Raw genomic sequence first — 16,464 nt, 5'->3', positions numbered from 1 at the left:
GCATTTTCATCCATGCAATGGCATATCTATATATCCCTATTAAAATATATATCTATGTATGTCTATATATATATGTGTGTGTGTACATGTTATATGCATTTTCACCATTTATTTTAAAAATCTGATAATTTTAAATGAATCCTTAAGAGAATGAGGAATACAATACTTACCTCAACTCATAGATTTACTCTGAGAAAGCTAATATGAAATCTTACCTAGTTGATTTGCTTGCATTTTATTTTACACTCTTCCTATAACTAGTGCTCCTTTTCATTTTAATCACTAAATTTAGCAACAAGTTATTCTTTGATCTTTAGTCAATCATTTTAAGCCAACAATGAATATTTCCATTGTGTTTATTTAATCAAAATGTTTTAAAATACATTTTCACTTTGGGATAAAGTAAGTTGATCTCTGGTTCCTCTGCCTTTTCTAAAATCAGCTTGAACATCTGGAAGTTCATGGTTCACATATTGTTGAAACCTGGCTTGGAGAATTTTGAACATTATTTTACTAGCATGTGAGATGAGTGCAATTGTGTGGTAGTTTGAGCACTCTTTGGCATTGCCTTGGGATTGGAATGAAAACTGACCTTTTCCAGTCCTGTGGCCACTGGTGAGTTTTCCAAACTTGCTGGCATATTGAGTGCAGCACTTTTGCAGCATCATCTTTTAGGATTTGAAATAGCTCAACTGGAATTCCATCACCTTCACTAGCTTTATTCATAGTGATGCTTCCAAAGGCCCACTTGAGTTTGCACTGCAAGATGTCTGACTTTCGGTGAGTAATCACACCATCATGACTCTCTGGGTCATTAAGATCTTTTTTGTATAGTTCTTCTGTTGCCACCTCTTCTTAACATCTTCTGCTTTTGTTAGGTCTATACCATTTCTGTCCTTTATTGAGCCCATCTTTGCATGAAATGTTCCCTTGGTATCTCTAATTTTCTTGAAGAGATCTCTAGACTTTCCCATTCTATTGTTTTCCTCTATTTCTTTGCATTGATCGCTGAGGAAGGCTTTCTTTAGTAGATGATGTCAATAGTGAGTATTGCTATTGAGCAATACTAGCACTAGCACTTTGAGATAAGACTTGCTTTGCATTTCACCTATAAAACCAATTATATTTTGTTTTAATTTTAGCCATTCTGGAGATTGTGTAGTGATAAGTTGTTGTTCAGTCGCTAAGTCGTGTCTGACTCTTTGCAACCCCATGCACTGAAGCATGCTAGGCTTCCCTGTCCTTCGCCATCTCCTGGAGGTTGCTCATATAATGTCCATTGAGTTGGTGATGCTATCTAACCACTCATCCTCCACTGCTCCCTTCTTCTTTTGCCTTCAGCCTTTCCCAGTATCAGGGTCTTCTCCAGTGAGTCAGGTGGGCAAAGTACTGAAGCTCCAGCTTCAACATCAATCCTTCCAGTGAATATTCAGAGTTGATTTTCTTTAGTATTGACTGGTTTGATCTCATTGCAATCCAAGGGACTCTCAAGAGTCTTCTCCAACACCACAGTTCAAAAGCATCAATTATTTGGCACTCAGGGCTTCTCTGGTGGCTCAGACAGTAAAGCGTCTGCCTGCAGTGCAGGAAACCTGGGTTCAATCCCTGGGTTGGGAAGATCCCCTGGAGAAGGAAATAGCAACCCACTCCGGTACTCTTGCCTGCAAAATTCCGTGGACTGAGGAGCCTGGTGGGCTACAGTCCATGGGGTCACAAAGAGTCAGACATGACTGAGCAACTTCACTTTCAATTTCAGCCTTCTTTATGGTCTCACATCTGTATATGACTACTGGAAAAACCATAGCTTTGACTATATAGACCTTTGGTGGCAAAGTGATGTCTCTGCTTTTTAACATGCTGTCTAGGTTTGTCATAGCTTTCCTTCCAAGGAGCAAGTGTTTTTCATTTCAAGACTGCAGCCACCATCCACAGTGATTTTGGAGCTCAAGAAAATAAAATCTATCACTCTTTCTAATTTTCTCCTTTGTTTTCCATGAAGTGATGGGACTGGATGCCATGATCTTAGTTTTTTAAATGTTGAATTTTAGCCAGCTTTTTCACTCCTGTCTGTCTCCCTCATCAAGGGGCTCTTTAGTTCCTCTTTGCTTCCTGCCATAAGGGTGGTGTCATCTGCATATCGGAGGTTATTGGTATTTCTCCTAGCAATCTTGATTCCAGCTTGTGATTCATCCAGCCTGGCATTTTGTGTGATGTATAGTGATATATAATCATTTTATTTTCCATTTCCTGAGGAATGATGAAAATGATCATTTTCAATGATCATTCATCATTTTCACTTCTTTATTTGCTTCATGGCCATTTGTACATAATCTTTGTATACATCAGTTTATATCTTGCTTAGTTTCAATTGGTTGTCTACCTTTTTCTTATTGTTTTATAGCAGCTTTTATTATATGCTTTGATACAAATTCTGCATGAAATGTATGTTGACAAATTTTCTCCCACTTTGTCTTAGCTTTAACTTTCTTAATGATATGTTGATAAACAAAGATTATTTTTTCTTAATTGAGATATAGCTGACTTACAATATTAAATTAGTTTCAAGTGTGCAACACAGTGGCACAAAATTTTTATGGATTATACTCCATTTATAGTTATTATAAAATACTGTTTATATTCCTGTGCTATACAATAGACCCCTGTAGCTTTTGGTTTTCTGCACAGTAGTCTGTACTTCTTATTTCCCTACCCTTATCTGGCCCCTCCCACCTTCCCCGGTAACCACTTACTTGTTCTCTACATCTCTGAGTCTGCTTCTTTTTTTGTTATGTTTCATTAGTTTGTTTTCTTTTTTAGATTCAACATATAAGTGATAATATAGAGTATTTCTCTTTCTCTGTCTGACTTATTTCACTAAGTATAATACCCTTCAGGTCCATCCATGGTAAAATCTCATTCTTTTTTTTTTAATAGCTGAGTATTATCCCATTATATGTATGTATGTATGTGTATATATATATATATATATATATATATATATATATATATACACCAGATCTTCTGCATTCTTTCATCAGTTGATGAGCACTTTAGTTGCTTCCATATCTTGGCTATTATAAATAATGTTGCTATGAATATTGAGGAGCATGTATCTTTTCAAATTAGTGTTCTCATTTTCTCCAGATATATCTCCAGGAGTGGAATTGTTGGGTCATATGGTAGTTATATTTTTAGCTTTTTGAGAAAGCTCCCATGTACCCTTTTAATTTACAGTAGTATAATAAAGATAATGTCTCCTTTCAGGGAAAAGTTTCAACAAGTTTGCTTTCAGCACATTATAAAATATTAGTTCTCTAAACTTGTCATTATTTGGCTAGTTTGCTTTCTGGAAATCCAATTAAATTTCTTAGACTTTTTATTTTGTCACTCATGGGTCTCATATAATATTTTCTTTTTTTCTTCATAACACATATCTAGTCTGCATATATTCTGATCCAACATGAAACTCATTAATACTCTTACTTGCTGAGTCTAATCTGCTGCAATCTATTTGTTGAATTCTTCATTCGTTGTTGACTCTTTGCTCTATTTCTGTGCATTTCTTTTTCAGATCTCATTTTGTCATATATTATCTTGAATATATTATTCACAACTATTTTAGCATCTAGAAATTTAAAATCCAGATAACCTGTGGGTCTTTTACAAATATCTAATTTTCCTCTTGTCTATTATTTTTATTGAATATAGATTTTACTGAATGCTGAAAATTATGTATGGAATAACTCATCCTTGACCTTTAAATCTATAATAACTTTTTTTCTGATAAGGTTTTGAAGTTCCATTTTGACAATTAAATCATAATGGCCTGATATTATACAATTATGACTCCATCTTTCTTTAAGGATTCTTCAAGCCAAATAATATATATTTCAAATACCAGCATAATTCTATATTCAAAGAAACAGGTGAAATTAAGGCATTTTCATGAAGAAAAATTGAGAATTTCTTGGTATTAGATTTCTTCTAAAAGAATTACTAAAGGAACTTTTTCAGACAGAAGGAAATCATAGCAGAAGCAAACTTGGAATGTCAGGAATGATAATATTAAGCACTGGCAAAAATTTGCAGCAGCTAGAACTCCTGAACATTGCTGATGGGAGTGCAAAATGGTCCAGGTATTCTGGAAAAAGAGTTGGCAATTTCTTACAAAGTTAAACATACACTTTCCATATGGCCCAGAAATACTATTCCTGGGTTATGTCCACAAAAAGACCTGCCCATGAATATTTACTGTAGCTTTATTCATAACTGCCAAGAGTTGGAAACAACCCAAATGTCCTTTGATGGGTGGATGGATTAACAAACCCTGATATATCTATATCTGCACAATGGAATGCCAATTAGAAATATAAAGAGGCAAGCTTCCCCTTTTCACCTTGATTGTGGTAGACTTTAAGCCCATTTATAGATATATTAAAATATCAAACCAGTTTTAAACTCACATTCTTTGTGAGTGACTGTAAAGGAAACTCAGGGAATTATTGTGGAGGTGTTGAAGCTCTATAATGAAAATCTATCAAGACCAAGTAGCATGGTTTCTGCTATTGGACCTCATTTGTTGATGTCTAATTAAAAGAATCATTTGCATTTGTTAATGAATCTGTTTAGCTCCTAGTCAAAAAGTTATTGAACAAGCATGTGATTTAATTTTAATCTCAATTCTCCAGTGGCTCACTTTCTATGCCTACTTAAACATTACCCTTCAAAATGAGTGTTATTAATGTGGTTGGCACTTACGCCTTGCCTTTTCATCATTTATTTTATTGGTTTTTTCTCCCCTTCTTCTTTCACCCTGTTTCCAGCATTTATTTAGCACACTAACTCTGATGAGCTTATATTCTGGAAAGAAATGCATCAAATTCCACAGAGTCAAACCTTATTTTTCCAAACATTGGGTGAGCTCCCAGAAGACATTTAATGCTTCATAGTTTTATAGTTTAAGCAATAAAGGAGAGGAAACTAATTCTCTCTCCATTCTCATACCCTCCCTCAAAATATAATTGAGACAGAGCCTTCTGTACTCTTGCTGATTTGTTTTGACATCCATGAACAATCTTGCTGAGATGCATTTTGTATTCTTTCCTCTGCTATGTCCATTATTAATTTTTTATTAAACTTCCATTCCATATTATAAAGCATAAATAGGAAGTTATGCAACTATAAGGCCAAATCAACAACTATTCAAATGAGAAGCAAGGTAATTAATAACCAAGAGTGTAAAGTATTCCTGTGAATAAGCAGCTTTTATAAGAATATAATGCTTCTCACTTTTAAATCATTTTATCTTCCTGATGTGGAAATTTTGTCTGAACAAAATGTAAGGCTGTAATTTTCCATACCAGAAAAATCCATGTTACTGACCAAAAATGATCAGGAACATAGCAATATATTTTACCGGATTATTTCTGAAATCTGTTTTTCAAATTGCTATTAAGGGTGGAAAATGACTCACTGTTTTTGATATTTATTGCCTTTGGGGGTTCAGTTTGTATTTCTATGCAATTAATGGTTCATTATATAGAATAATCTTAATAAAATTATACATTTGGGTAAGGAATATGGCATGTGTCAATAATGAGTACACCAATAATGATTTTTACAGACTTTAGCTTGGGCTCGGCTACTACAAATTTTTCCCATTAATTTTATTTCACTCCATGAAAGTTGGAAAATATGCAGTGTAAAGCAAGATGCACAATTCCCAGACCCAAGAAAAGAAAAAGCATTTAAATTTCATTTTCATAATACTTCTGTATTACTATCGCTACTTCATTTTTCTCCCAGAATCAATTTATGATTACTTGGAGCAAACAAATGGAAATATTCAAATGATTAATTCTTTTCCTTAATTTGTAAGAACAAGAGAGAAATCACAGTAACCACATTTAAAATAAGAACTTTTAAAAGACAGCTCTAGATTATACGATTTTTACGGATTAATTTTGCCCTTTTTACCTTCTGGATTAACCACCTCCTATAGAATTTGATTATAGTATCTGGAAAATGTCTTAGAAGTCACCAAGTACATCATGTTGCTATTTTCTTTTGTTGAGATGCTTCAAAGTACTAAAAAAGCAAGAGAAGTTAAATTAAATTTAGTAAATAGCATTTCAACAAAATAAACTAAATAAATTATGTAAGTTTAAAAGTTTTAAGTTACACACTTTTATAGTTTATTTTATATAAATATGATGCATGTTGATGGGGGAAATCTTGAAGATCCAGAAGAGGATAAAGAAGGGAAAATTATTTATTCTTTGCTATCCACACATAGTTCTGATTGTATATTATTGCTTAATACTTCTGCTCTTTATATATTCATTTAATCAATTGCTATTTACTGAGCACCTGATTTGTGCAAACACTGTTCTAGACAGTCAACCTTCTGATTTTGAAGCCTACATTGTGGCAGAAAGGAAACTAAAAATAAAAAAAGGACAACAAAAAATCTGATAATTATAATTATCAGAAAAACACACACACACACACACACACACACACACAACATGATAACATAAAGAAACCACGACAGGGAAAAGACAAAGGGTGTATAATTGAGTGAGTAGTCAGGAGAGGAGGATCTGACATTTGAAATATGGCCTGAGTAATGAGATAGAACCATTCATGGGTTGCATTAAGAAACTATATAAACCCCTAAAGAGGGAATAAACTTAAATGTAATGGAAAAGAAAAATTAAAATGTCAGAATTTGTGGGAAATATTGAGCAAGGACTTCCCTGGTGGCTCAGACAGTAAAGAATCTGCCTGCAATGCAGACCTGGGTTTGATCCCTGGGTTGGGAAGATCCCCTGGAGAAGGAAATGGCAACTCACTCTAGTTCTTTGCCTGGAGAATTCCATGGACAGAGGAGCCTGGTGGACTACAGTTCATTGGGTCACAAAGAGTCAAACACCACTGAGCGACTAACATTTTCACTTTCACTATTGAGCAAATAAGAGTTTGATAATAAGGTGAAAATGGAAAAGCTGTTATGCCAGATTATGGAAGTCAATGGTCAGAAGTTCAGTTCAGTTTAGTTCAGTTGCTCAGTCATGTCCAACTCTGAGAGCCCATGGACTGCATCACGCCAGGCTTCCCTGTCCATCACCAACTCCCAGGGCTTACTCACACTCATGCCCATGGAGTTGGTGATACCATCCAACTATCTCATCCTTCATCATCCCCTTCTCTTCTCACCTTCAATCTTTCCCAGCATCAGGGTCTTTTCAAATGAGTCAGCTCTTGGCATCAGGTGGCCAAAGTATTGGAGTTGCAGCTTCAGCATCAGTTCTTCCAATGAATATCCAGGACTGATTCCCTTTAGGATGGACTGGTTGGATCTCCTTGCAGTCCAAGGGACTCTCAAGAGTCTTCTCCAACACCACAGTTCAAAAGCATCAGTTCTTCAGGGCTCAGCTTTCTTTATAGTCCAACTCTCACATTCATATGTGACTACTGGAAAAACCATAGCTTTTACTAGCTGGGCCTTTGTTGGCAAAGAAATGTCTCTACTTTTTAATATGCTGTCTAGGTTGTCATAGAGTTTCTTCCAAGGAGCAAGCATCTTTTAAGTTCATGGCTGCAGTCACCATCTGTAGTGATTTTGGTTATAAGTTCAGATTTTATTAATTTTTTAAATTATGGAAAGAACAGTTAACATGGGCTCTATCCTCTTAACAAAATTTTAAGAGTTTAATACATTACCGTGCTGTACAGTAGATCTCTAGAAATTATTCATCTCACATCACTGAAACTTTATACCCACTGAACAGCAATTCTCCACTTCCCTCCATACCTGGCAACTAACATTCCACTCTGTTTCTATGAGTATGGCTATTTTAGATATGTTATATAAGTGGAATCAGGCAGTCTTTGTTTTCTGTGTCTGGCTTATTTCACTCAACATGTTTTCCAGGTTTATTACATTGTCGTATGTAGCAAGATTTCCTTCTTGTTATGACTAATATTCCACTGTATGTATATACCAAGTTTTCTTTATCCATTATTCTGTTGTTAGTCATTTAGGTTGTTTACATGTGTTGGCTATTGTGATAGTGTTACTGTGAACTGGGAAGTGCACTTATCTCTTAGAGATGTTGGTTTCAATTGTTGTGGGTACATACCCAGAAGTGGGATTGTAGATGATGTGGCTTACTTTTCATTTAAGTTAAAACAAAATCCAACCTCAACAATTTTTTAACTTACATAAAAGATAATTAAAATAATGTTTAAAGCAGAAGAGTGCTATGTTTGATTTTCTTTAAAAATAAGTAACCTCTAGGTGGAGAATGGAACACTGTGTGCTGGGAGAGGAGCAGAGGCAGAGAGTTGAAATGTGGGCTATGCTTTAGTCCAGATTAAAGAAGGAGGTAGCCTGGCTTGGGAAAAATATATTTCCAGCATCATTGTAATGACTACTGCTGCTACTACTGCTGCTGCTGCTGCTAAGTTGCTTCAGTCGTGTCCGACTCTGTGCGACCCCAGAGATGGCAGCCCACCAGGCTCCCCTGTCCCTGGGATTCTCCAGGCAAGAACACTGGAGTGGGTTGCCATTTCCTTCTCCAATGTAGGAAAGTGAAAAGTAAAAGTGAAGTCGCTCAGTCGTGTCCGACTCTTAGCGACCCCATGGACTGCAGCCCACCAGGCTCCTCCCTCCATGGGATTTTCCAGGCATGAGTACTGGAGTGGGGTGCCATTGCCTTCTCCAATTGTCATGACTACATAGATGTAAATTATGTAAATGTGGCATCATTTATATGCAATCATTTGTGAAATGGTCTATGTGTAATTGTTCCTATGTTCCTAGATTTTAATTATTTACACTCTATGGTGGTCATTCTTCAAGGTAAATAATTATGCATCTCTATTTTACTTCCCTGAACAAATTTTTTTTAATGCAACTGCCAGATCAAGGAATTTCCACACTTTTAAAGATTTTGACACTTAGTTCCAACACTGTTTCATCACAACATTCATCAATGGTTCACAAAACTGCCATTTCTCAGAATGACCAACTAATCTTTTGATAAATATTTTTAAAATCTGTGGCATTTGCCAGAGGAAGAAGGTGATATCTGACTTGTAGTCTTCAAAAAATGTTTTCTTGATGCTATTGTGAATTTTTTTTTAAACAAGTATTTAGCCATTTCGTAAATTAGCTGTATATATATATAGTCTTCAACTATTTTTCCTCAGTAAGTTTTACCTTTATCATATTCATTAGTTAGAAATTTTTGTTGTTATTAACATTTCTATAAATATGAAAATATGCCTATACTTTAATTTTATTCATTTTAAGTATGGAGGGTTTTCATATTTGTTGAATATTATAAAACTATGCATCAGTGATTTCCTCCTTATGATCTCTGTGTTTGAATGAACACTTAATGTAATAAAAATTTGACTCCACTTTTTGGTGTTTGGGCTTCCCTGGTGGCTCAGACGGTAAAGCGTCTGCCTGCAATGCAGGAGACCTGGGTTCGATCCCTGGGTCGGGAAGATCCTCTGGAGAAAGAAATGGCAACCCACTCCAGTACTCTTGCCTGGAAAATGCCATGGACGGAGGAGCCTGGTAGGCTACAGTCTATGGGGTCGCAAAGAGTCGGACACAACTGAGCGACTTCACTTTCTTACTTTCTTTGGTGTTTGACTTCTGACAACTTTCAAGCTTCAGATCTCACTTCTCTCCTTCTGCTCCACATCTGGGCAAGCTGATAAGAAAGCCTGGGCACTCCCTCCTTTGCTGCCAAGCAGGGGAGACTTAAACCATGCAACCTCCTCCTCACCCGTGGGAAAACTCATCTAAAGGCCACTCCTAACCACAAATCAAAACCCTACTCCAGTCTCCTTTCTTTGCTCTCAAGAGTTATTTTCAGAGCAGCCTTGGAAGCTTGTCCCACCCCTTCCCCAAAGCCTCATTATGTGAGTAAGAAAGGTTTTCATGTCCTCTTGGTATGTGTGTGGCATCATCTGTCCTGACATCTGAACTAGATCATAGCTGAGGTACTATTCTGTTTCTGCAGAGTAACCACAACACTAAGAAAGGACTGTTGTATCCACAAGTCAGGTAATTATTTGCCAATATTTTCTTGCATTTCTTAAATATGTTTAAAAATTTAATTCCCTTAAAGATTAAATTATTTTAGATTTTGATGTAAGGTAGGGATGCATATTTTTTTAAACGCTAACCCTGTTTCAATACTATTATAGAAACTACTAGGAGGAAGACAGAGGAAGTAGAAGGAAGAATAACACTTACTTTAATATCCCTTTAGATTTTTAAAGACATGACCATTATTTTAAGAACTTTATGAAATTTTAGAAAAATCTTAAATATAATTCTGATGGTCACTTTAATGTTGAAAACTTAATGGCAATGTAATTTGATCAAGTATTATCTTGTTATCTTACACAGTTAAAATGAAAACTGTTCAGATTAAAAGGAATCTTGGCAACATTAAATGTGGTGAACACATTCTTAATTTACAGCATTGCTAATAGAGTGAAGTTGTAGAGAAGTTCCAAGATTAAAAATGTGAAAGACAAATGACAGTTTTCAAAGGCAATCAAGAAGGCTTTTATCTACTATGCCACTTCTGACCTAATGCAATTGGGTAGACATTTTTGATTACTTGCTATGGGCCTGAAACTACACTATGTATTTTATTCAATTACCTCATTTAATACTTAGATCTTGGTAGAAAACAGTATATGTAATATATATATATATGTGTGAAAAAGTATATGCTCCCTCTTTACAGATGAGGAAACCAAAGCTTAGAAAGATTACATAAATGGAATAAAGTCAGATTTGTAAGTTGTAGGAGTAGCTTAGAACTCAATTTATTCAAGTGGAGACATACCAAAAATGTATTTCCTTGAAATTATTTCTATGCACTTTCTCTGTAAAATCTATTATTTAGCTCAGGCAGCTAAAATGTTAGTCAGTCACGTCCAACTCTTGGTGATCCCATGGACTGTAGCTTGCCAGGCTCATCTGTCCATGGAATTCTCCATGCAAGAATGCTAGAGTGGGTAGCCATTCCCTTCTCTGGGGGATCTTCCTGACCCAGGGATTGAACCTGAGTCTCCCACATTGTAGGAAAATTCATTACCAACTGAGCTACTAGGGAAGCCCTCAGGCAGCTAAAGGAAATGCCAATCAATGTCATCACTGGCGGTTATATTACTTTAATCTCTGAGTTTGAAGTATTATAATTTTAACCAATAAGTAAGTTTTTATAGAAATCAAGATTGTCCAATACTATCTTCTCATTTCTATTCTCAAAAATCTTTGTTTGGCAGAAACATGTTGAAGGTATTTGTTACAGGTACGTAGGAAATTCCCAGGTGGCACTAGAGGTAAAGAACCTGCCTGCCAATGCAGGAGACAAAAGAGATGCCAGTTCAATCCCTGGGTAGAGAAGATCCCCTGGAGGGGGCATGGCAACCTACTCCAGTATTCTTGCCTGGAGAATCTCATGGATAGAGAAGCCTGGCAGGCCACAGTCCATAGGGTGGCAAAGAGTCAGACAAAACTGAAGTGACTTAGCATGCACACACAGGAACATATTGACTTCTCTTATAAAGAGAAGGAACCAATTAAAGAAAGGAAACAATTCAAGACAAATAAAAGTTATTTTCAAATATCAGCTATGCATCTGTTACTTGAAGAACAGAAGTAAGCCTGGGCATACCTGAAATGGCTAGTTCTATGAATCAAAGTAAGCATGGAACAGGTCAGTCAAAAATTGTCAGATGAGATACCTAATGGTAACCCCCTGCTTTAAGTGCCACATCTTTTGTCGTCATATGTCATTACACTTACTGTCACATATCACAGTGGTTCCTTTAGACAAGTTTCCAAGCTTTGGTTTTCTACTTCATACTTTAATGAATGAATAAATTTCCTAGACATCAATGTGATCCTTTAACTAGTATCCAATGAGAAGTATATCATCTACAAATGCATTATTTGGCATTTTATTGCCTGAAAAAATATCTCATGTATATAGTTAGTCAACTTCAAACAGGATTCTCAATGATTTCTTTATTTTCTTATCCGAAAGTGAAATTACAAAAGAAAATTTGTGTATGTATTTAACACCTTATTTCAAGTACACTCTAGATAAGAATTATTTTTTCAGATAAGTGTTCACAGTAATACATTTTCTGAACTAGAAAAGAGAAATGTATCTCACCCTATTAAGAGGTTCTGTTTATTTATTTATTGTAGGTTAGTCTGACCGGTAGGCTTTCCTGGTCTCAGCAGGGAAGCTCATTCATATACCAAAGGAATCTGATGGGATTGACTAATCTATTAATTAAAAAATAGCCCATGCATAAACATATTATTTAATTAACCCCTCCTTTTTATTGAATGTTTAGTTTAGTTTCTAATTGTTTGCTATTATTAGCAGAGCTATAACTGATATTCCTAAGAGAAATCTGTTTTGCGTATGTTTGAACCACAAGTTCTTTAGCATAGAGTCTTTACTTGGAATCACTGCAGCAACATGAAGGCAAATTTTGATAATTTATGTATTCTGCCAAATTTCCCTCAAAAAGATTATGTCAATCATTCTTCCACAAATACTGCATGAAAAAAAATTCCCTTTCCCGTTGTTAAGACTCAGTGTTATCAAGTTTGAGTATTTTGGCCCAAGTAATCAGTTCAAAATTTATCCCATTTTTTGTTTTATCAGATTTTATTGCCAAAACATTTGAGTCATTTGTCTTTTTCAAGTTGATTTGTAGGAGTTTCAAATGTTCTTTTAATCTGTGGCTCTATTTGGATATTGATTACAATGTATATTGATATGCACAAGATTTTGTTTTTATTCAGGTTAAGTTTTTCTTAAGAGCTCTTTTTTCCCCATTTGGAAGGTCCTTCACATACAAAGTGTATCTTTAAAGATAGATTTATTTTTTCTTTTGAAAATTTTTCACCATGCAAAGAGTGAAGTCATCTTTCTTATTATATTGCTATTTATGCCATTAGTATATTTTTCATTGAAATCTTAGATTTACCAAGAATTTATTGTTATGCATGGATATAAACTGGAAATGTAATTACTTTTGTTCCGAGTATAGAAACAAGACTTATGGCAAATATTCATTTATACATAAGAATGATTCTGAACTTTCTATTCCATATAATATATAATTAAAAATAGTAGGCTCAATGCAATCTTGCAAGAATCTTAGTTTCATTAGAATTGATCAGTCTAACCTACCATCTTTATTTACATTATCAGAAATTCCTTTTCCTTCTCATTGAATAATGGCTTCCTTCCACATTTTCCAATTTGGTAATGATTTATTTAATTTTTATGGCTTTTTTTTCATTCAGTGAGATTTTGAAAAAGGGAGATTAAAAAAAAACTTGCATTTGTTCACCCACTGTGAAGTAAAAATGAATAGTTTATATTTTACATTTGGGCTTTAAAATGTTCATATTTTACTTTGTATATTCATAAATTATTTTTAAAAGCAAATAATCAAGCCATAATCTACTTTTATAAAATTATTTGTGCAGTTACTAAATATCTATGGAATATCTGGAATTATTAAATACATATCAATAACCAAAATGATCTTACAAAGCATTTATTAGCCTTATAGAAAATTATGTGTGTGCTTTTGTTATTCATCCAAAAGCCATCTCCAAATACCTACTTTCTTAAAAAGAGAATTCTAATTTCCTTTGCCCTATTTTAAGTGAACACAAATGGTTTAAAATCTTCTGAGATTCAGGGCATAAATCTTTTTTGTTTGAGCCTTTCATTCTCTTTGCCTTATAAATTGTGTGGCTCTGAGACTATACCCTACTTCCAAGCTCACAAGTTAACCACTGTGGCTCCGTAGTTTCTGGTAGAAGACATATTCTTCAGATGTGTCAGATGAAGTACAGTTTAGTATCCACTACAGATAAAGTTACTATTAAATAAAGAGATCTAGAACTTATATATAATATTTATATTGATATTTAATTTTGTCTTTTTATTATTAATACATATGATTTTTCTTCAGTCTAACAAAGTTTACACAATTGTGTCTGAATTCTATAACGATCCTTGAGATTTCAGGGGTTGTATACTCACACAAATGCATTAAGTAGTTTCATATATTGGCTCCAAACTTTTCTGTGACCCTTCGTTTCCTGTGTCACAAGTGCAAATACGCAGGGCTCTCAACAATCACCCGCCAAACTTGACTACCAAAAACTTTAAGCTATATTTTGCATTACATTTTGCATATATTCAACATTAAACTCTTTGTACTTTAATAATGCTTATTTTGAATAAAATTTCTTTAGAACTGTTTAACTGTCTTCCTATGAAAATTAAATTCCAAGGGGCCCAGTATTCCCACAGTTGTTGACAGTAGTCATGCATTTTTCTGAAAAAATATTCCACATATAATTTATAATAGATGCTCTCTATGAAGGCCATTAAGTGCAAACATGTTTATCTTTGTGCCTGAGAGAGGTTTTTTTTTTTTTTTTTCATTAAAACTGCTGAAAGATGTAACACTTTCATACTTGGAACCCACTGTCCTCACTACTACAACAGCTCTCAATGAATAACTGTCAGGAGTTGGTATATGAATAGCCTGATTCTCTTATTCTTTGGATAGAATACTTTTTAGATACATGGTTTTCATCTTTTCGCAGAATTTTATGATACTTTAGATCCATATTAAATAGCTTTGAAACACATTTAATACCTACCCACTATTGGCAGCTTTCCCTTTTCTGTATTATTTCCTATATAAGCCCCCACTTCAGAGTATTAAGTTCTTTGCACTTCCAAGAAGTTATTTGACCTCTAATTCTTTGAATCTGCTACTGAAAGAACCCACACTAAGACTCATTTAAAGTGGTCCCCAAATGCAGTTCCTGAATCGCTGAAGTCAAGTGACAAGAAGCCTGTACCAGGGAATATAACCTCTAGAATGCTATAGTATCACAATTATTAAGCCTCATCTGCAGTAAACTGGGGTGAAGTCGCTCAGTCGTGTCCTACTCTTTGTGACCCCATGGACTGTTGCCTACCAGGTTCTTCCATCTATCAGATTTTCCAGGCAAGAGTTCTGGAGTGGGTTGCCATTTCCTTCTCCATAGCATCTTCCCAACCCAGGGATCTAACCCGGGTCTCCTACATTGTAGGCAGATACTTTACCATCTGAGCCACCAGGGAAGTAGTAAACTGGGGTAGGATAGAGATAAAGAAGGAGGTACAGACTGTATGATTTTTCAAGAATTTGGATCATATGATAATAGTGGGAAATTTCAGAATGATGGAGCTGGTTGGCTCTCACTAAGTGCCACTGATACAGTAAAGAAAGGAAAGCCAGCTGCCAATTCAGATCCTAATGTTACAGCCAGAATTTCTTTATGTCAAAGTCCCTCATTTCCTGTAGCTGGTGGGCTACAGGACTAAAAACAAGGCTGAGGACCAGACTGTGAGTGAAGCAAAATTGCAGCATTTATTTAGCTTCCCCCACCCACCCCCACCCGTGACTAATCCTAGGAAGTCTTTGCTGCTAAAGTAAGGACTATGATACAGAAGTCCAGGGACCTTGACATTTAGATAGGAACATCTGTGTGAATGTACTTAACAACCTTGAACCTCCAGATTCCATGAATGCCCTGGGACTGTAGAAGTGGCTCGTTGCCCCTCAAGGGTAGAAAACTACCCTGTCTGGAGACCATGCAGAGATTTCACAGGAGGCAGAAGCTTCAAAAACCGATAACTGCCCTTTTTGAGATTTGACCCCATCTCCCCTTGTATATTCTAAGCAAATAATTAACAGCATGTTTCAGTATGGCCCAGGGAAAGTATTTTTTCTTCTTCAGAAGAAAACTATTTATCACTAACAGAACTGCATGCAATGGCTAACTTCTCTCTACTGCCAGAAAACATTAGGAAGCTTCCTGGGAACAGATCATAAGAATGATTGACTAGGATGCCTTGATAGAGTACTGAAGGATGCCTTGATAGAGTACTGAGGAAGGCACCAAGTGGAAGGGTGAAAGGGTTTATTCCCAAAGATTTATATGACACAGCAGCAAATTCTATTCCCTAATAATGACCAGAAACACCTACTTTACTGTAACAGTAATAAGGGTGAAGAGGTTGCTACTGATATTAAGCAGCTCACTGTTTACTATTTTTGTTGTAAGTCAGGATTGAGAGTTGGGTAAACCTCTATGGTATTGAGTTCTCTAGGGTCAGTGAAGACAATACAGTTATGGAATGGTACCAGTCATGTAGCAGCACTTAACTGGCAGGAGCAAAGTGGACATTATCTGAGGGAACCCAACTTGCAGAAATCTATGGTAATAGTTAATACAGCATAATGTTCCAAAAGGTGAGATAGAATAAAAAGTGACAAGCTTTTTTATTGACTTATACAACTGGAAAAGATCAAGAATCAGAC

General features: G+C 35.4%; 1 long non-coding RNA gene across 5 annotated transcripts in view; it reads right to left on the bottom strand.

Annotated features, from left to right (window-relative positions):
- LOC133228635 (uncharacterized) overlaps window positions 1–16,464 on the bottom strand; it is a 120,406-nt gene that overhangs the window by 73,781 nt on the left and 30,161 nt on the right. For 3 of the 5 annotated variants that reach the window (XR_009730303.1, XR_009730302.1, XR_009730305.1), the window contains exon 3: window positions 5,977–6,087. The exons of the other annotated variants lie outside the window; for them this stretch is intronic. This is a non-coding gene — a long non-coding RNA (uncharacterized LOC133228635). The remainder of the gene's footprint in view (window positions 1–5,976; window positions 6,088–16,464) is intronic. 5 annotated transcript variants of the gene reach the window in all.

The sequence above is a fragment of the Bos javanicus genome, chromosome 17, assembly GCF_032452875.1.
Source record: "Bos javanicus breed banteng chromosome 17, ARS-OSU_banteng_1.0, whole genome shotgun sequence".
Classification (NCBI taxonomy): Eukaryota; Metazoa; Chordata; class Mammalia; order Artiodactyla; family Bovidae; genus Bos; species Bos javanicus.
Note: the sequence above shows the minus strand (reverse complement) of the source record. Positions and strands in the feature narration are given on the sequence as shown.